Source organism: Hippopotamus amphibius, chromosome 3 (assembly GCF_030028045.1).
Source record: "Hippopotamus amphibius kiboko isolate mHipAmp2 chromosome 3, mHipAmp2.hap2, whole genome shotgun sequence".
In the NCBI taxonomy this organism is placed as follows: domain Eukaryota; kingdom Metazoa; phylum Chordata; class Mammalia; order Artiodactyla; family Hippopotamidae; genus Hippopotamus; species Hippopotamus amphibius.
In genome coordinates, this window is record NC_080188.1 from 183,158,455 (window position 1) to 183,180,501 (window position 22,047).

The window sequence follows — 22,047 nt, forward strand, 5'->3', positions numbered from 1 at the left end:
CCCCAGTTCACCCAGCATAAAGCCAAAGTTCTTCAATGGCCTCCAAGACGTGTCCACAGCTGCCCCCCACCAATTCTCTAAAGCTTGTCTCTGTCATTCTCTCACTTGTTCACCTCACTCCCCACTGTTCTTTTGGCTCCTTTTATCAAATTTTTGGAAAAATATAGATTTCTTAGTCACGCTACTCTGCCACCCAATTTAACATTATAACACACAACTCGTAGCCCTAAACCTGGCATTCATGGTTCTCTTTATCCTGCTCTAATCTTCTTTCCACATCACTTATACGTTGTCCTCCCCACTAGAATGTAAACACGTTGGAGAAAGAATTTTTTCTGTTTTGTTACTAATGTATCGCTAACATTTCAAAAAGCATGTAGTCATACTTAAATATTTGTTGAATAAATGAATGAATGGAGTTTGACTGACCTCTGTGCTTCAGTGAGCTCATCTTGAGACATGAAATAGCAGTAACCACTTCAAAGGATTGTTGTAGGAATTAGATTAATTAATACAGGTAAGGGGCTTGGAACTCACCTGGTGCATAGTAAACATTCAAAAAATATTTTAGTTATTACGTGTGTTTGGTTGTACTAATAGAATCAACCTCTTTAAAACTTATTTTGTGAGTGTTATTTGTGTTCCACGTGAAATACATTATTTAATCTTCACCTCAGTTTCTACGAGGCAGTCCCAGTTAACGGATGAGGAAACTGAGGCTCAGAGATATTAAATAACTTCATCATGGTTACTGAGTTGGAGCTGGGATGAGGACACGTTCCCAAGCCTATCAGACTCTGAAGCTTATTCTTATGTTAAGCCTGTGAGCTCTCTCCTCCTCCTCCAGACATGGACATAGATATGTTTTAACTTCCTAAATGTCTTTCTTAGCCTGGGAACCTTGCAGAATTTTCCACGTTACTAGGGTCATTTCAGCTTTTAAAACTATAGTTGGGTCCTCACCTTCATGTCCAGATCATTCTTCTCACTGTTTCCTCCCAGAACTTCTCCCACCTGACTGTGAAATATTAGATGTATTTGGGGCTCTGTTCTTGGACCTCTGCTCTTCTTGCTCTAGTTTTTCTCCAGACACATTAATCCATTTTCATGACTTCAGGTACCTATGACCAACAGCTCCAGATTTACATATCCTGTCTATACCTCCAGAACAATATACCTCACCATTGAACTGCTTCCTCACACACCCATGGAAAATACCCCATTGGCTTCTCATAGGCACCATGCCCAAAATGGAACTTATAATTTTCCCTTCTAAAATCACCCTACCTCTAAATCTTAGTAAATGACATAATTTCCTCTCTAGTCCCAGTAGGTGGTGAACAATCCCTGTTGCACATCAGAAACCCAGAGGTCATTTTGATTCATCCATCTTCCTCATATTTGGTCACTTACCTTGTTCAATTCTAATCAGCTCTCCAAGTTCTGCTCTTATTTTCATCCTCACTCCCACTGTAATCACTCAAGTCTTTATCGTCTCTCTCCTAGGTTACTGTAATACCTTCCTACTGCAATACCTTCCTACTGTAATACCTGCCTTGATTTTTCTACTCTCCAAACTTATTCCACTTTCAATTCACCTTCCACATTTTAACCACAGTGATTGCAAATGTGACTTGCTACTTCTCTGCTTAAAACTCAGAGGCTGCCCATTGACCTTGTGATAAAATCCATGTGAGGACTTTTGATATTTCGAATTGAGCTATTATCTTGGCTGCTTGGATACTGCAATTGGATTGAAGACGGCTTTCTTAGAGCCCTGGAGAGATCTAAAGAGTAATCTAGTTGGCCAGCACAGTAAAGACTCTCCCACATGTACCCTACCTTGGATCTATCTACAAGGGTGAGTCAAAAATTACCCGCACTCTGGTTATATTAAAACTTCCATTGGCCACACTGTCTTATCAGCGCTTTCCGTTCAAGGCTACTGTCTTCCCAGTCACTGCTTTGCAGGTTACATCAGTTCATTTGTAACTGCAGTGCAAGCAAAAATGAATGCCCCACTTGTGATTTACACGAAAGAAAAGCAGCGTGCAGTGATTTGTTTTTTTGTGGTCTGAGGGTGTACCTGGTGCCGTTATTTATCAAAGCAAATCAGCCATGGCTCTGCCTATGAAATAATCCACGAGAGACTCAGGTTTCGAAAAGTTTGTGCTGAAGCTTAAACTTCGGATTAAACTCAGAAGACTGCTATCCAAGGGCATTATGATCTTGCATGACAATGCACGTCCGCACACCTCTGCCTACACTGTCGACACTCTGCAGAAACTTCATTTTGAGGTGTTAAAGCATCCTCCATATAGTCCTGATCTTGCTCCATTGGACTTTCACCTGTTTGGTTCCCTGAAAGCAACCCTATAAGAATGAAGATTCACTTCTGATGAAGAAGTGAAGACAGCGGTGCATTCGTGGCTTGCAGCTCAGCCTAAAACATTTTTTAATGAGAGAATATGAAAGCTTGTTGACAGATGGACAAAGTATATTGAAAAGCAAGGAGAGTGTCAAAAAATGATGTGTCTTTTGTAAAAGTTAATTAAAATAAATTCTACAGCCAGAGTACAGATAATTTTTGACTCACCCTCATAGTCCTCACATTTGCTGAGCTAGTTTGCACAGGAAATTGTAATAAGTCAGAGCTCTTTGTGTCCTCAGGAAATTCAACACATATTGATAAGATTTTATTCATTTATATAGCAAAATATCTGCAACCACCATTTTACGTATTGAAAACCTGAGAAATATCTTTATTTGAAATTCTCCTGTAGATGCCGGGTTCAGATGAATAGAATATAAACTCTACAAGAGCAGGACTCTAGTGGTGGTGGTGGTGGTGGTGGTGTATTTCTGTGTGTTTGTCCCACTGCTGTACTTAAAGTCTCAAGCAGTGCCTGGCACATGGGAGGCACTAAATAAATATTTATAGAATAAATGATTATTGAGTTATGAGATGGTATTGTGTTTATACCTGTCAGTCTTATTCTATTTATATGATGAATTGCATTGATTGATTTTTTTCAATGTAAACCAAGCTTGCATACCTGGCACAAATCCCACTTGGCAATTGAGCTAACACATTGAGCTAACCAACTCACATAATCAAGCTTTCCCAATACTTTCAAGAATACAAGCAACCAAGAGGCACAAGCCAAACAGGGAAAGGTCTGTGAGAACTCACGATTCTCTAGGCATGTCCTTCCTGCATTGACCACAAACTCTCTGGACCAGAATGATAGCTGAGCTCCCTAAGTGAAGTTAGTGGTTCATCTTACACATTGGAAAGTCTTTGTGTTGTGGAATATCTCCATTTTATATTTCAAATGTTTTTATAGCCTAGGTGACATTCTCCAGGGAGCTATGTCTCAAATATTACTAAATTATATATCAGTTTGTTTAGCATAAGCAGTTCTAAATCAGGGACATCTGGTAAAGAGCATTCCATAGATAAGGACTTTACTCCTAACAAATATTATTAGTCTATTTACCAGGAGTTCCAAGTAGGCACACACACACACACACACACACACACACACACAAAGGGAGAAAGAGAGAAGGATTCAAGTCACTAATGTTTTGTTAAGAAATTTTGCATCTATGCTCATGGTCTGAAATTTTCTTTCCTTTCAATGTCTCTGCATCAAGTTAATACTGGACTCATGAAATGAGTTGGAATGTGTTTCCTCCTCTTCTATATTCCGACTGAGTTTATGTAGCATTGGTGTCACATCTTCCTTAAATGCTAGTGAGAGTTCGCCAGTGAAGCCAGCATGGCATTTTCTTTGTGGGAAGGTTTTTATTTACATATTCAACTTCTTTAATCAATATAGGACTAAGCAGGTTTTCTATTTCTTCTTGAATTACTTTTGATAATTTTTTTCTTTCAAGGAATTTCTCCATTTTATCTAAATTGTCAGATTTATTGTATTAAACTTCTTCATAATACTCTCTTATTCTCCTTTTAATGTTTGAAGAATCTGTAGTTGCATTCCTTGTTTTATTCTCAATATTGATAACTTGCATCTCTTTTATTTTTCTTTGAGTCTAGTGAGAGGAATATTGCTTTTATTGATATTTGAAAGAACTGACTCTGATTCCATAGGTTTATCTCTATTGTCTGTTTTCTTTTTCACTGATATCCGTTTTCAACTTAGTTTCTTTCCTTCTTCTTACTTTGAGTTTAATTAATTCTTCTTTTTCTAGTTTAAGATGAAAACTCACATCCCTGATTTTAGCTCAGTCTTCTTTTCTAATATAAGAATTTTAAACTGTAAATTTCTCTCTAAACACTGCTTTAGCTACATCCGGTGTTAAACTGGCTCTCTGAAGAAGAAAAAAACCTCTAGCTTGTAACATTTGCCGATATCTGTAGTACAGATATTTCCACCATGGTTAATTTCAAGTTACCAATGTGATGTCACTGACTGCAGAGACAAAAAGAAATGCACACAACTGGCTTTCATGAGCTAGTGTAAGCCAGTTCCAGCATACCACTGGCTGCATCCACAAATGTGATAGGTTGCCTGTTCATTTCCATTCAGTTCAAAATGTTTCTAATTTCTCTAGTGATTTCTCCTTTGAGTTCTGTAGAAGCATAGTTTATGCAGAAGTTTACAGTTTACTTTCCAAATACTTTTGGATTCTAATTATCTAGCCATCTTTCCATTATTTATTTCTAATCTAATTCTGTTTGGGCTAGAGAACATAATATATTTCAGTCTCTTAATGTTTACTTAGACTTGTTTATTGAGATATGGCCTAGCATACAATCTATTTTAGTAAACGTTTTATGTGCATTTGAAGAGTAGGCATTCTCTTGTTGGCGAGTGGAGTGTTCTATAATTACCAATTAGATCTAGTTAGTGATAGTGTTGTTGAAGTCTCCTATATATCTGATGATATTCTATTTCAGGGGTCAGCAAATTATCTTTATATGACCTGCAACCTAAAAATAGGATTTACAGGTTGAAGGATGATTTAAACTTTGAGAGAGAGAGAAAGAGACAGAGAGAGAGAGAGAGAGAGAGATGCAATAAAGACTGAATGTGATCTGCAAAGCCTAAAATATTTACTTTGGCTTTTTAGAGAAAGTCTGGCAACCCCTATAATCTTTCTTAAGCAATTATCAAGAGAATATTGAAAATTTCAACTATAAATGAATACTTAGCATTCTCCTTTTCCTTTTCTTTCTTTCTTTTCCTTCTTTTTTACTTCCTTCCTTCCTTCCTTCCTTCCCTCCTTTCTTCTCATTTAGGAATGCTACTGAATTAACACTTTAGCACTAAGAAATGTTCTTTATTATTCCTGATAATATTCCTTTCTGGATGATTACTTTGTCTGCTATTAATATCGCCACTCCAGCTGCATGAATACTTTTTCTATTCTTTTACTTTTTTCCTATCTGTGTCCTCAAAGTGGGTTTCTTATAGACAACATATAGTTGAATCTTGCTTTTTTTATCTGATTGAAAATTATTGCCTTTTGATTGGAGTGTTTTATGTTTAATACAACATGATTGGGTTTAAGACTATGATTTGTTTTTTATTTGTCTCATTTTTTCTTTGTTCTTTATTTTCTTTTTTCCTTGCTTTTTGGGGATTAAATAAACATTGTATTTTTTCACCATTATTGTCTCATTAGCCGAATCTCTTTTTTTTTTTTTAAATGGTTGCTCTAAAATTTACAGTGTGCATCTTTCTCTTATCACATACTACCTTCAAATACTATTGCCCCACTTAATATTTAACATAAGAACCTTAAAACAATATAATTCAAGTTTTCCCTTATGTCATTTAGGCTATTGTCATATATTTTTATATATGTTAGAAATGCCATAATATATAGTATGATTTTTTAATGGTGAATTATCTTTTAAGGTAATTTTAAAATGAGAAAATTTATTTTATTCTTTTCCACATATTTGCCATTTCTGGATATCTTCATTTCTTTGGTTGATATGAGCATTCATCTGGTATAATTTCCTTCCTCCTGAAGAACTTGCCTTAACATTTCTTTAGTGCAGGTCTGTTGGCAACACATTTTTTTCTGCTTTTGTTTATCTTATGACCTCTTTATTTTGTCTTAATATTTGAAAGATATTTTCACTAGATATAGAATTCCAAGTTGCCCGCTTTTATATTTTAGTGCTTAAAAAGAGTGTTCCTTGTCTTCTGGCTGCAGAATAATGTGCCTTCATTCTTGTTCTTATGTTCCCAGTGTTCAATTTTCTCTGGCTGCTTTTATGATTATATCTTTATCACTGACTTTTCAGCCATTGGCTGTGACCTATCTTATTGCAGTTTTATTTGTATTTATCCTGCTCGGGGTTCATGGAGTTTTTTGACTGTGGATCGATATTTTTCATTAAATTTTGGCCATTATTTTATTAAATAATGTTTACTTCTTTTTTATCATCTTTTTTTAAACCTTATTTTGGCACTGTGATTTCACTTATATTAGAACACTACATATTGTCCCAAAGGTCACTAATGTTTGGGGATTTTTTTTTCCCACTTTTTCTCTGTTTGCTTCAGCTTGGCTAATTTTTATTACTATGTCTTCAAGTTAACTGATTTTATTTTTCCTGCAATATCTAGTTTGCTATTAATCTCAAAATCTAGTAAATTTTTCCTTTCAGTTACTTTATTTCTTTATTTCTAGAAGTTCCTATTTTATCTTCCATTTCTCTCTTTATTATGTTCATGTTTTCCTTTAACTTTTTGAACATACTTATAATAGCTGGTTTATTTGTCTTGCCTGCCAATTTCATCATCTCATTTCTGGTACATTACTATTGACTAATTTTTCTCCTTACTATGGGTCACATAATATTCTATATAGTTTTATATATGTATGTATTATACCTATTTTTTATTCCCTGCATGTCCCTGCTATATTGTAAGCACCATGAAACAGGGATATTTGTCTATTTCATTCAGTGATGTATTCAGAGTACTCAGAAAACAATCTAACACATAGTAGCTATGCAATAAATATTTGTGAATAATGAATCAATTTTCTCCATTTGTATTGCTCTTAAATTGCCTTATATTTTCTTGATATTTTTCTTTCTTTCTGTAACTCTGTCTTCCTTCTTCACTTTGTAATCTCAGGGACATTGTTGTTCTTGATGTCTTCTCAATGTTGGGCCTTCTTTTTTCTCTTTACTTTCCATTATCCAGTCTCATATTCATGCTTCCTTATCTTAGGCAACACTTCCTTGATAGGAAACCTGATGAACTTGTCTTTTTTCTCTTAATTTTACAATCCTTGGGGATTTCCCCAAGACATAGAAAGATATTAAATTATTTTTTCACTATTATCAGAAACACATATATAATGTTGCTCTGATAAATACTATGCAAGAAATTTATCCATAAGTGGGCCTTGCTCTCTAAATTGATAATGCATCTCACTTTTGTGCTTGCTATCCTTTAGTGCTGAAAAAGGTAATTTACCACCTTTCTATGTCTTAGTGGAAGGAACCCTTGTTTTGGCATTTATAACATTTGGGCTTTCCTATGAGTTCTGCTGCTAATAAACTCTAGGATATTTAAAAAGTCATCAGGTTGGTTTTGCATTTCTGCTTCAACTGCAAAATAAAGGCATCATAAAAGGAACACAAGAAACCATATACCAATCCCTATGTTGTAGCTGCCGTGTGCTTTCTCTTTAGTTCTCTTCACCACCACCAGTTGAAACAGGACTGACTTGAGACCTGAGGAAGCCCTATATACTAAAAATATTATGGTGCTCACCTTCCCATCCTCCACTATACCACTGTGTGTAAGGTTTTAAAAATTCTGTACAGCAAAGTAAGTATAATGTAGTTCAATAAAGTCCTCATTTCCTCTACATTACTTACTATGAAACTTAAATATATTTATATGTTATATAGTATGAGCAATTTTCAAAAAATGTTGGTATGTGCCTTGCTTTGGTGGAGCCCTATGTCAAGCTCATTTGCTTGGGAGATTATACAGAACACTGTGAAGTGGGCATTGCTATACCCAGCTGAGACTTGGGGAGATAACTATATCAGAGACGTGCTTCTGGTGGGTGATAGAGCCTGGGTGGGGACTCAGGCCTTTCTGATACCAAAATCCATGAATCTCTACTCTCCCACCCTATTGAGGATGAAAGGAGGTAGCAGCCTGGAGCATTAACTGTACCAACTCTATTGTGAAATGGATCTTTATGATAGTCCACAGCATTAGATATCTTTTCATTTTTTGATTAGAGGTTATAGTTGTAAATAAGCTGGCACTATCAACAATAATTACTGATGGTATTTCATCAATTCCAATAGATAATTTTTTTTAAATATGTTAACATGTGAAATCAAGATATCTCTTACAATGGTATCGTAAATGTGATGAAATCTAGTAATGTGGAGGGGGTGGTGTACAATGCATCAGACACTATTGTAATTGTTTTGTTTAGTACCGTCACTGTTTAATATTCCCATTAACACTACATGGTGGCAATACTATTAATCCCATTTTGCAGGTGGAGAAGGTGAGCTATAAAAAGATTAAATACTGATTCAAGGCCACTGGAGCTTGTGTTCTCAACCAAAAAATACTACCATTCATATTTCCCAGGAAGGAGGGCAGACTGGGCCAACTTGTGGCTGGAAAAGAGCTGAACTCATAAAGGTTATTGAAGGTTGACTGCATTACATGGTTGACCGTATTATGCGGACATCACTTCCTTCCCTTGTTCTCATGTCTTCCTTGCAAACTTCCTCCTAGGACTGTTTTTCCATCTTGGATGTTGGGTCAATTTCTATAGCATCAAACACCATGTGAAATAGGAAAAGAGCAGGGGCAGGTGTGAGAAGAATGTAATCCTGGAAAAGTTCTGTGTTTTGCTCCTTGAAGACAACTTGGCAACTCACCAGCTGAGTTCTGAGACACGTTCAGGTCTGAACTCTATATAAAATAGATAACTAATAAGGACCTACTGTACAGCACAGGGAACTCTACTCAGTACTCTGTAGTGACCTATATGAGAAAAGAATCTAAAAAACAGTGGACATATAACGGAATCACTTTGCTGTGCAGCAGATACTAACACAACATTGTAAATTAACTATACTTCAATAAAAGTTATAAAATAAAATAAAATAAAATAAAATAAAACCACTTGTTTCTTGGTCCTGAATTCAGTGGAAGTTTTTTGTTTGTTTGTTTTGTTTTTGATTTTTATCATTTTGCACTAAAACCAGGGAAGAAGAACTGAATAAGAGGAGGAGAGAATTGTTCCAATCATCCAGCTACACCTTCCAAACTCTGGTTAAAGTGAACATTTAAAAAAAAAAAAAAAAAAAAAACCCAAAGCCTACACAGATGTAGTTCTTATGATAAATCACTTTTTAATCAGTCATAATTTCACATTAAGTGCTGAATAAATGCCCTTTGTTTCATGCTTAAACTGTCAGTGACTAACACAGGGAGGGCAGACAAGTGCCTATCATTAGAACAGAGAAAAATCAATACCATTTTTAATTAAAGGCAGGCAGAGCCAAGCTTTGAGACAAGCAAATCTCCTTGTCAGTTCATCTCCCCTTTAAACTCTTTCAGAACTTCAGTTCAGAAGTTGAGACAGCCAAATGCAGGGATGGAGTGACATAAATGCTCTGGTGGGGCAAGGGTAGCGGCGGGTGGGGTGGAGGGGGGGAGGCAAACAAAGAAAACAGAGGCAAACATTGGGAAATGTATGCTTTTCCCTCAGCCAGTCCCTAAGGGACAATCTTAAGGTATGATTAAAAAAGCGGATACTGGCTTTCTCTACCGAGATGATCTTTTTACTTGCAGACTAAAAGAGAAATAAAGGACAGCCAGACAGTTCTTGTCAGTTATATTTTATTACGGTTTAGAAGCCAGCATATGGCATTTTTTAAATGATCCCTTCTGTGTGACATTTTACAGCTTTGGATATTCTCCCTTTGTAGAGCAAGTGTCCAGCAAGACAGAACCTACAGTTTTATATAATCCAAGACAGAAGTGACACTCCATCCCTTTTGCTGTATTCTGTATGTTAGAAGCAAGTCACCAAGCCAGCCCACACTCAAGAGGAGGGGATTACACATGGTTATGAATAAAAGGAAGGGGGTCAGTCAGGACCCTCCCTGAAAGCTGCATACCACCCTGATACAAGATGATTGTAATCTATTTGGAGAAAAAATACACATAAATTGGAGCAATACGAGAAAAAGAAAAGGTCACATTTAATCAAATCCCCAAATATGAGCTCTAGGGATAGTTAGAAAAGATAGAAATGACATGGAAAGAATTTAATAATGAAAGCTGACGGCACTTTGGTAAAGGTACAAGGACATTCAGAATCATGCTACCCTTTACCCATTTCCTTCTGGATACGTCAGAATTAGCGTATAAAGGATCCTCAGGGCCCTCTCCCTCGTTTCCAGAGTTTTTGTCAGCTGCCTATGCACTTTCTGGTTATTGCTATTTTCTTCTTAGCTTGAAAACTCCAGCCCAGGGTGTTTTACAGTCAGTGCTTTTACCAGTGAGGGTCTCTACGATTTTAAGTAATAAAACAAGTCCATCTCAAACTGGCTTAAGGGTGAAAAAGGATTCAGCAGCAGTTCATATAATTCAAAAGTCCAGAGGTAAGGTAAACCTCTGATTCAGTGTGATCAAGAAACCAGCTCCTGTTTCTGGAATTTTCGGAGCTCTGCCCTCCTTAGTGTGTTGGCTTTATGTTTACGCAGCTTCCTTCTGGGGTCAGAAGGCTGTTGACAGCAACCAGGACAACGCAGCCTAGGTCTTCATTCATATCCAGAAATGCTTGTATGCCCTTCACCCTAACTCAATGTATTGTTTTCACATTAGCCACTGGTTTCTACCCAAATTCCAATGTTTCTGTGAAACCCAACAAAAAACTGCCCTATTTATGGGTTACAGTAACATCTTCATACCAGACAAAATCTGTTACGAAATCAATAATTCAGTGGTGCGCTTTCTAATTGTTATTGTTAAACCACTTTTTAAAAAGATGGTTGCGAATTTCAGGTCTCCTATCCTTAAATCCAGGCAAGGGAGCCCTTGCCCCCACCTAGCCCTAAGCAGCCCAACGCTACCCAGCTCCCATTTTGGAGGTGATTTCTTGGACATTTCCAAGGTCTATTTCTCCTGTCTGGGACTAGGCAGGGCGCCCAGAGCCCAGGCAGGGACCCAAGCGTCTCTTCTCCCTTTGGGGCGCTCTCTGATGCTCCACCTGCGCAACTAAGTGGGCAGGATGGTGACAGCATGCTGAGTGCAGTGACCCTCACTCACATAGGCCACATGGGGGAGTTAAGGGCTCTGGGCTGCAATGGACAGTCTCCCGACCCCTGTCTTCTAAAGGACAGAGCGTCCTGTGTGCCCCCTGCCGCGGGCACCCAGAACTGTCACCCACCTACTTACAAGCTCCGCACCACATGCCAGGCAGCCCTGGGGTGGTCTCTGCCCAGCCAGACCCTAGGCTCTTCCCACAGCGTGCCTTCCCGAGGTGATCTTCAAGTGAGACAGAAGACGTTCTTCGTGGGCACAGGGATCACTCTTCTCACAATGGGTTGCAGCTAGGAAGGCAGGGGTGTGATCAGTGCCAAGGACCCCATTCTAGGAAGGCAGAAATGACAGCCAGAGTTTCAAGAGCAGTCGTGACTGGAAGATCTGTTTATGTGTAAAATTCTGGTAAATTTCACATGACCAGAAAATAAAATATTATTATTCACATTTTCCTGCCTACTCTTTATGTCTTGCATTTCTGGTCATCCTCAAAGAAGCAAAGAAACAACCTTTGAGTCACTGTCAACCAGCATGCATGGGTGGCACCATGGAGGAGGTGAAGAGCATTGAATAAATGGTATTAGGTAACTGCAGAAGCAGAAATGATCCACAGAGTTTCAATATAAACAGGTTCTGAAGAATCGGCCCTATGAGTGATAACAGCATTGCTACACCTTAGACATGAAATTAGCTCGGAAAGGAGCATTTGAAAATAAAGAACACAGAGTGATGGTTTCTGGGCTTGAAAATGAATCGATGATACCTGTAAGCTAAGGAGAATCTCCAGGGGCCCTGATTGAATGGTAAACACATATGTAAGTGCCTCTTCCCTACCCATTATTCTAAATTTTCATTGATAAACCACTATATCTCACTTGGGCTTATGAATTTGCTAATCAAATTGTTTCTATAGTCAGGAGCCCCATAAGAATATTTGTCCCAGGTTCTGCACACTCTGGGGACACCCTGTATATCAGGTTGCTCACTTTGGAATGACTAGTTAAATGCCATGGAATATTATGTAATATATAATATAATATAATATAATATAATATAATATAATATAATAATTTTAGAATTTCTGAAGCTTGATCACCCAAGTTATGTAGCTTACTATATATATATACAGTAATATATATATTGTTTAAATATATATATATATTCATGAGACAATCTGTCCTGTGAGAACAAATTTGTCCAAATCTGATTTATGCAGGGCCCAACCACAGAATTCTTAATGGTCTAGTGCTGATACTTGATAGATCCACAAATTCTAATTCCCAGTGACTATACAGTCAGCAAAACTTCTTGGTGGCCTCCATCTTCTTCCCTCAATACCAGCTTCAACTGCCCATTTCACTCTCTTCAAGTCACAATACTCCCTCTTTCTTATGTTACCCCTTCCCTGTACCTCTATGCCATACTTTTCCTGCGCTCCCAATTTCCTACCTTATTCAAATCCTATACTCTTCCAGGCCCTGGCTCGAATTCACCTTCTTTCTGTACAATCTTGAATTAAGAAGTTGCAGTACCCCTGAACAGTCTAGAAAGGGTGATATTTACTGGTTATACCAGTTCTTGGAGGATGAACTACAGAAGTGTGGCAATTCCCGTTTTATCTTATGATTTTCTGTAACTCTTTCTGTTCTGTTCTCTTTTTTTGTGTTGCTCTTAGCAACTGCACAGAGTTGATTGTCAGTATGTATCTATTGATTTGTGGATTAATGCATTGCCTGGAATTCCAGACTGGCCATTGACCCAAGAGGTGATTGGATCAACTACAATTATCTTCAGAGTCGAGTTAAGGGGTTGGGGATAAAGTGTTATATGTGTGTGTTGAGAGTGAGAGGAGGGAGCGAGAGAAACACGTGAGACCACTGCATTGTACTATATGCCATTTATTGGTTTGTGTAAAGAGTGTTCCATTAATAGCTACACAGTGAAATAAGACCTACAAACACACAAACCAAAAAACCCTCCACAGTGGATTTTTTACACCCTTCCTTTTGCAATTATAGAATAAAACAATAAAGTGGTTTCAGATGATGCCAATAATAACTAGTTCCTAATTTTTTAAATCTTAAGATTCATTTCCATAAGTGTAATTTGGCAATACTCTGGTGGTTTGATTTTCTGATGAGCAACAACTCTACTGGGAAAGGCATTTATTGTAGAGTCTCTGGATTATTTCCCACTTGACCGAAAGTTCTTTGAGACCACAGCCATATTATTCACTTTGTAAAATAGACTTTTATTTTTGTAAACAGTCTTAGATTTACAGAAAAATTGAGAATATAGTACAGAGCTTTCGTATATACCCAAGCACCATTTCCCCTGTTATAAATATCTTACATTGGGGTGGTTTTTTTGTAATAAATAATGAACCAATATTTATAAATTAGTATTAACTAAAGTCTGCAAACTAAAAACTGGCACTTGCCATCTGCCTCTACAAGGATTAAGTCACTAGCCACTGACCTTCAGCACAACCTGAAAGGAGTTCAGGGCGGAGATCAGGAATGAGGCACTCTGTGCTCTGGGGGAAACTGGAAGAACAGACCTTTAGATAGTTAGATATTTTCAGAAAATTTTATGAGCCCAAATTCTTGCATCTTCTCATACCTAGAAAAGCACCAAAATCGTTCACAGAGACATCTGCTCCTTGTGACTAGCAGGAACCTTCACGAGACTAGCTTTTGCCAAAATGTGTGCTGGATTTCATGTCTTCTCCTTCCCCAGATCACACACATGCTGACCTCCCCCGTCATCTCTTCGGAGCAGTTCCTGTACCTATCTGAGACTCTGTCTCCTGAGTTATCATCCTAATTTTATTGGGGGCACCCAATAAAACTTAACTCACAACTGTCACGTTGGGCATTTTCTTCAGCCAAGAAGTCCATACCTTATTAGATTCCCTAAAGTTTACCTAATGTCCTTTTTCTCTTCCAGGAGCCCAACCAGGATCCCATGTTTCATGTGGTCATCATGGTTCCTCTTGGCTGTGACAGTTTCTCAGACTGTCTTTGTTTTCGTTGACCTTGACAGTTTCAGGAAGTTGTGGTCAGGAACTGTGTAGGATGCCTATCTATTGGAATTTACCTGTTTCTCTCATGATTAGTCTGGGGCTACAGGTTTTAGGAGAATGATCACAGAGTTAAAGTGTCATTTTTATCACAATACATCAAGGGTACACATTGTCAACATGACATAACTGTTGATGTTGACCTAGATCAACTGGCTGAGGTAGTGTTTGTCAGATTTCTCCACGGTGAAATTAGTCTTTTTTCCCACTTTCCTACTGTCCTCTTTGGAAGGAAGTCACTTTACGACCCACACTTCAAGGAGTGGGGAGTTTATACCTTACTTCCCTGAAGATGGAGTCTCTGCATAAATTACTCAGAATTCTGCTACACAGGACATTTGTCTCTCCTTCCCATTTATTAATATCAGTATGGACTCGGGGATATTTAGGTTTATTTTATACCTTAGGTTATAGTCTTAGAGTATTTTATTTTTTTGCTCAAAGTGTTCCAGCTTTGACCATTGGGAGCTCTTTCACTTGACTCCTGTATCATTTTTTACCAAAAGGAAAAAGCCCCTGTTGGTCTGTTGTTGTTGTTTTGTTTTGTTTTATTTTGAGCATTTCCTTACTTTCTGGTACATGTCATTCACTTTTGCCCACCCCCAACTCCTAGCACCTCAAGTAACTACTTGTTAAATAAATATAGTGTGTATTGAATTACAGTGCAGCTTACTTTGCTGTCATATTGATCTGCAGTTTAATTTACAAAACAAGAATGTCTGCAGTTGTAGTTTCTCTCTTGTCAAGTTACACATGCCACCTAGTTTTTGGCCAAATATATTTACATTTCCCTTCCTGAGCATTTCTCATTCTCCATTTCACTCATTGGCAAGAAGTCTAGAGACATTTCAGCAACACTTTTGTATATTTACTTAAATAATTTGAAGGGCAGTCTAAATGTCGAGTGTCCAAACAGAACTCTCAAAGCTCAAAGGACTCAAGGGCCAAGTTGCAGGTAGGGACACTCTGTTCACTCTTCTCACTTTAGGACTCGCTGTCCCAACTCCCATGGCCAACGTAAAACAAGACATTGACCTGGGAGTCGGAAAAGCAAGGCAAAGAGCCCAGCACCAGTGTGGGTAGATGTACGAAATTTATGTCTTGGGTCAACGCAATTCACCACTGCCTCCTCCTCCCAGTTCTCCTCCGCCCCTCTAGTCTTGCTCAGACAATGAATTTCCAGGGAGTTTTTTTTTCCTTTTGCTCTCCTCGCTGATCTAATGCAATTGTCCACTGGCAGAAGCGCTGCAAGGTGCAGAATAAAGTAATGAAGCTAATTTGATTTGCACTCCACCCCCACCCTTAAGATCTACATGTCTTTATTGTATTAGATTCCTAATGAGATTCTCTGTCTGCACTCCAGCAAGGGCCCCAGAGTGTAGTGGCTGTGGGAGGGGTTCCTCTCAGGAGATTTTTCCCCATTTACATCCCATCTTTAATGGATATGGACCTGCCTGCCCTTGAGTCAGAAGGTGACCATATTTCCCTTGCTGGGCTCTCCTGGGCAGGAAGTGGGGAAATGGCCACTGCTGCAGAGAAAAGTGGGCTTCACGTCTTCAATTCCAGGGGGAAAAAAAAAGCAGGATGAAAGGTCAGCACTGGGCTGAATAGCTCATGGTAAGAGCGCCAAGCAAATTTTCAGTCTCAAATCATGTTTCAGAAAGAGATTTGCTCCTGTATGGGAAGGGCTGGCTCTTCTATGTTACCACCAGCGCTGTAAATAGTGAACAACAGAAATAGCATTTCAGAGGGTCTTCTCCAGGGCACCTAATTCCCTGAACCATTTCAGTTGCCCTTGAGATGGTTCTACTGATGCCAGGCGATGTTGTGGCCAAGTCTGGTTGGTGAGGAATCATCTGAACAAGACATAAACATGAAGTTTATTCAGGAGAACCCTGTCCCTCCTTCCTCCCTACCACCCACGACGAGCTTTCATAAATGTCTATTTCTCTAGCCTCTCTTTATATCCACCAGGATTTTTGCAATGCCATTTACATTACTCTTTTCCTATTCTCCAGATCCAAAACATTTAATTTACCTGTCTCAAATTATAACCTACGCCAAGAACAGAGTGTGATGTAATTTTGCTTTTTTTAGTCCAAAAGCTGCTTTTGAACTGGCTGGCAACCTTGCTGGAAACTCTGATTTAATTAATAGAGCACACTTAATGATAGGGTTTAGTGAATTATTTTAAGAGCCAGGGCAGGGGTGGGGGGACAAATATGGGTAATTCACAATTCACAAGTTTATTGTTGCAACATAAAAGAGTTTTTGATGGTTTCAGAAAAGTAGGGGGGAAAAAAGAAACTGAAGTGTTACACAAAGAATCGTTTTATAAAAGCAAACATTGTTCAGTTTGTTTTAGGTCTCAGATCCCTGAAATCACAGGAGGAAAAGAAAAGCGAGGTGATTGGCATCATGACGACTTTTCTTGGGGGAAAAAGGTAGTTTATATCTAATCTAAGGTCTTTAAGAGGAATCTATCAGCTTTGGTTTGCCTCTCAGTGGACAGGTGTCTGTATCATAGAAGCACCATACATTATTCACCACCAGAGAGCCCCAGAACTTAGCGAGAAGGCTAAATTACCTGTCACTTCCAGAAAAGGTGTTCCCTTCAGGTCAAGGTTGAAAGCTCTGGTACACCCATGTGAGGAAGAGCACATCAGTCCGTATTTAAATGTCAACACCATTTCTCAGCTGTTGGAAATTCAGGCTGGCTATTTACCCCTGAAATTTGCCTACCTCGTTTGCAGAGCCAATTAACATCATCATTCTGAAATCAGACCGGAAAGAAGGAAGTGAGTTGCTTATTTTAACAACCAGAGACCACTTTGTTTATGTCACATCACCGGATGCTAGAGAACCCTACTCTTTTCACGGAGGGGTGGGCGAGGGCATCGTGTCGGAGGTGTGAGCCTTTACAGCTTACACGGAATACAAAAACATCCCATCATTACCGGGGGGATAGGACACCAAGCCTAGTCCCGGGCAGACTCTGACTTCTGAACACAGTTCATGAAAGGCAGCTGCCATCTGGCTGTCATTAAGTTGCTGATTGTGCCTCTCTTCTTGATTGACTAGTGAATTGACTCCTTGATTGACAGGTGAAGTGGAGCCGGGTGGAGCCGGATGGAGCCTGCGTCAGGGAGACGAGGAGAGCTTGTGTTTCACCTCGGTAATTTGGGGGACCTGTTGGAGGCATCACATGTGGATTTCCCTTCAGATTTATCACCTGTATTTCAGGAACTTTGTTTTCGTGGCAATATAATACAAACAAAAACATAAATGAAACAGACTCATCAGGCAAATTGGGAGAGGGGAGGAGGATGCTTATTTCCTTTAAGAAATATTTTCTAGGTTTAATTCTGACGGAGGTGAGAGGAGCTTGTATAGTATTTTTAACTTTTCTGTTGCTTTAACATTTCTTTATACTTATGAGGCAAATTTGTGTTTTCAATTAAAGAACTGAGTTTTTTAAGTTCGTTTCTAATATAAAGAGGGGTGAATGTTCAAGATTTCTGAGATGTTTTTATAGAGAAGAATGTTTTATCTTAAAACACCTTAATCAAATTAATAAAAATTGAAATTAAGCATCCACTCTGCAATACCTGAGAAATATATTTGGTGATGCAAAGATATTGTGTTTGGTAATGCAGGAGGGAGAAAATTCACAACCACAAAAATTTCTAAAAGCAAAAAGCAAAATACAAGGCAACTGAATGTTAGAATAATCAGATGTTGCTTGATAAATATTTGTTTGACTAAACAATTGAGATCTATTTGCCCCAACTTGGAAGAATCTTTGGTGATTAAATTCAGATGATCTCTTAGCAGAGAAAACGTTCTCAGTAAAAGATAGTGCTTTCACATTGTGTGAGGGGAAGACAATGTCATTTTAATTTGGTAAGCTCAGGAGAGGCAGAAATAAAAATCATTAATTACTTCAACAAAGGATATTTCCCATGTTTTTCATTGTACAGATTAATTCTCTCTTCAGAATATTATTTTTGTTTATATGCCTATCCCAAACTCTTGCTACATTTTTACTTCTAAATAATCCTATACATAAGCAAATGAAAATTATTTAAATTAAAAACTGTCTGAAATCAAACATCACTTCAATATATGTATATATATAGCACACAGAAGCTGCAAATTCCTAGGTGACCTCACCATAAAGTCACTGCTGGGTATGTGCATACCTTTGATGCTGTTAATATGGGATATTTGCATAACAGGGATCATTAGGCAGGGAACATCTCAGGAAGCAGCATATGAAAGGAGAAGAAGCTTCCATTGCTATCATTTCAAGGCTGATTTCTCACTTTCAGGTTAGATGTTTGGAAAAGCTGACTTCATGCTACTTATTGAGATTTCTGGGAGGTGAGGGAAAAGTATACAGAGGCTTAGACCTGTGTTCTATTTTGCAAGGGTGACTGCAGCTCCTTTGTTTGGGAAAATGATTTGAACCTGTCTCATGACTTAAAATGCCATCTATATATACTGAAAACACCCACATTTATATCTCATCCTTGGATATCTCCCCTGAACTCCAAACTCATATATCAAACTATTTTCAGACATCTGCACTTGGAAGTCCACATTTCAAATGCAACAAGTTCAGAAACAAAGTCATGCTTTGAACTCACAGTTTTCTCTTCAAAACCTGTTCTTCATACAGCCTTCCCCACTATAGTTAACAGGAAATCCATCAATTGTTAACACATATTATATAACATATATAGTGAACATCAATCCAACCTTGAGTCATCCTTGATGTCTCTCTTTCTCTCACACTCTACATCCCCTCTGTGATGAAATTCTATCATCTTTCATTCCAGATATATCTAGAATCCAATCACTCTTCTTCAAATCTACCACTACCATGTCCTTCCAAGCCACTCTGTCTTTTCATGGATTGCACTCATCTTCTGATTTGTTTCCCTCTTTTGTCCCACCCACCCAAAACGTACATTCTATTTTCACAAGCAGCCAGACGTATCTCTTTTTTGTTACCACATCCCAAGCTCACACTGCTCACTGCATGACAGGCCAATAAATCAAGAGACGAGTTGTTGGGGCAAGGGATAGTGACTTTTCTTAGAAAGCCAACAGACCGAGAAGATGGTGGACTAGTGTCCCAAAGAACCACCTTACCAGAGTTAGAATTCAGGCTTCTTTTATACTAAAAGCGGAAGGGGTGAGGTTGGTAGTTGCAAACTTCTTGGTGTCCAAATCCTTTGTTCTCACAGCTGTCCAAGTAGGTCTGCTCATGATGTTCTTGCAAACCTTGTAAACAAGACATGTTGTTCTCTGTTCTGCAACTGTTTATCTCTAAAGGAATGAAAAAGTGTTACACCTTTACAGGTCAGAGCCTTGAGAATGGGCTCTCATGTATATTTCAGGCTCTAGAAAACATTCTTAACTTGTAGCAAAAATATTAGAACACAAAGGTTAAAGTAAAAGAAACAGATCCAATGTGGAGTCAAATTTGTTCTTCCCTGTTATGCATTTCAATGTAAGTTAAGATCATACTGTCCCTCTACTCAAAACCTCCAATAGCACGCCCCATGCAGAGTAAAGTCAAATCTTTACATATGTCTGGAATCCTCACAACATCTCCCTTACCCCTCTGACCTCATCTCCCACTGCTCTCCCTCCCAGCCCTCAAGCCAGCCATTCCTTCTCTCCTTGGATTGCACCAAGCACAACTCCTCCTCAGGAGCTTCGGGCCCTTCATTGGTCTTCCCCCAGATGAGCCACACAGCTCATCCTCTTATCTCTTCCAAGACTTTGTTCAAATGTTACCTTTTTAGAAACGGCCTCTTCTTGCTTCCTCTTCTCTGCTTCACTTTTCTTTAAATCACTCACTGTGATCTAATATAAATTATTTTGCTTAGTGTTTTTCCCCACTAGGATACAAGCTCCCTGAATGCAGGTGTTTTGTCTATTCACTGCTCTGCCTTCAGGACCTACCAGTGCCTGGAATATGGGAGCACTCAATAAATCATTGTTGAATGAAGAAATGCATTTTCTTAAGCAAGTGTAAGGCTGAGACCTGATGACTTCTATGGAGTGTTCACTCTTTTGAGTAATATTTTGAACATTTCTTTTTTAATGGACATAAAGTCAAGTCTATTCTTTTTGGTGTGCAGTTTTATGCATTTGGCAAATGCATACAGTCATGTAACTTCTACCTCAATCAAAATACAAAACAATTCTACCATCCCTCAAAAAAATCCCTCATGCTTTCCCTTTCTAGTCAAACCTTTTCCTCATCTTGAACCCTTGACAACCACTGATCTGCTCTTCATTCTACAGTTTTGCCTTTTCCAGAATGTCATATAAATGCAACTGTACTGCATGTAGCCTTTCTGGTCTGGCTTTTTTTTCAGTTAGCATAATGTATTTGAGTTTCATCCATGTCATTGTGTATATTATTAGTTTGTTTATTGTGAGTAGTATTCCATTATGTGAATAAACCAGCTTGAATTTTATGTATTTTCATGAGACCATGAATGAAGAGAATATGCCGTCAAGTTCTGCTTCACAAAATGAGGTCTCTGGGAGAAGACACATATTTTTGAAGCATCATAGAACTAAATTTAGTTGCTTGTTTTCAACTAAGTGTGGAAAAAGATCTGGAGAAAATACACCAAAAGGATTCATAGTAATTGTCTTTGATAAATATCTTCTTTTTTCAGTTTTTATTTGTCTAGTTTTTTAATAAAAGGTACATATTTTATAATAGAAAAACTTTATTTTGGAAAAGATGATGCATTTATATAGATATTAAAATATCCAGGGGATATGGTTTGGAGAAATGAAAACATACTTTGTTTCCTTTTAAGTGGTATCAAATAATCTCAGTCAGCTACACTTTTAATGAGAAATGAGAAAAAAATTGAGTTCAGCAAAAAGTTGACTTAACACAAAGGAGGAAAATGGATGTTAATTTTAAGATTATAATTTATGACTTTTTCAGTAACAATTTTATACCTTGCAATCAAGAAGACTGCTGCTTCTTTAAGACGGGACGGTCTCCAAACAGTTTATGAAGTAATACATCATATATAAATAGGTTGTTTGCTCTCAGTACAGATGCCATCATTACTAACTACTTTCAGGCTCTTTGAGAGCTAAATAATTCTGTAATGCATCATTGAACATTTAGTTGCTTCATAGCAGATGGTTTCAGGGGTCCATCTGCTCACAGCAATGTTTTCAACAAGCCCCCTTCACCTTCACCAAAAGGTTCGGAAGCATTAGAATATTCATCCACCACTACAGGTGCATTTCCTTGGCTCCCCTGTATTAGAGGAGCCACTGTCTTTTTTTTCCCCCCAAAAGGAGATTCTGGTCTATGTAAGTCTCAGAAGCCTTACTGTGAGTGTCAGGGAAACAAGTGAAAGAGTATCTTGATTTAAAGAATTTGTAAACTCACCTAAGTTATCGTGTGTGTGTGTGTGTGTGTGTGTGTGTGTGTGTGTGTGTGTGTGCGCGCGCGCGCGCGCACTCTGTGATGGCTCTTCTGACTGTGCTAATATGCATATTAAGCAGTCAAATAATGTTCCATTATTTCTGCCCCTAATAAGTTCAGGGGCAGAATCAGCCTCTTTAGAGTTTTCTGGGGGAAAAGTACATTCTTTCTGCCTTGGA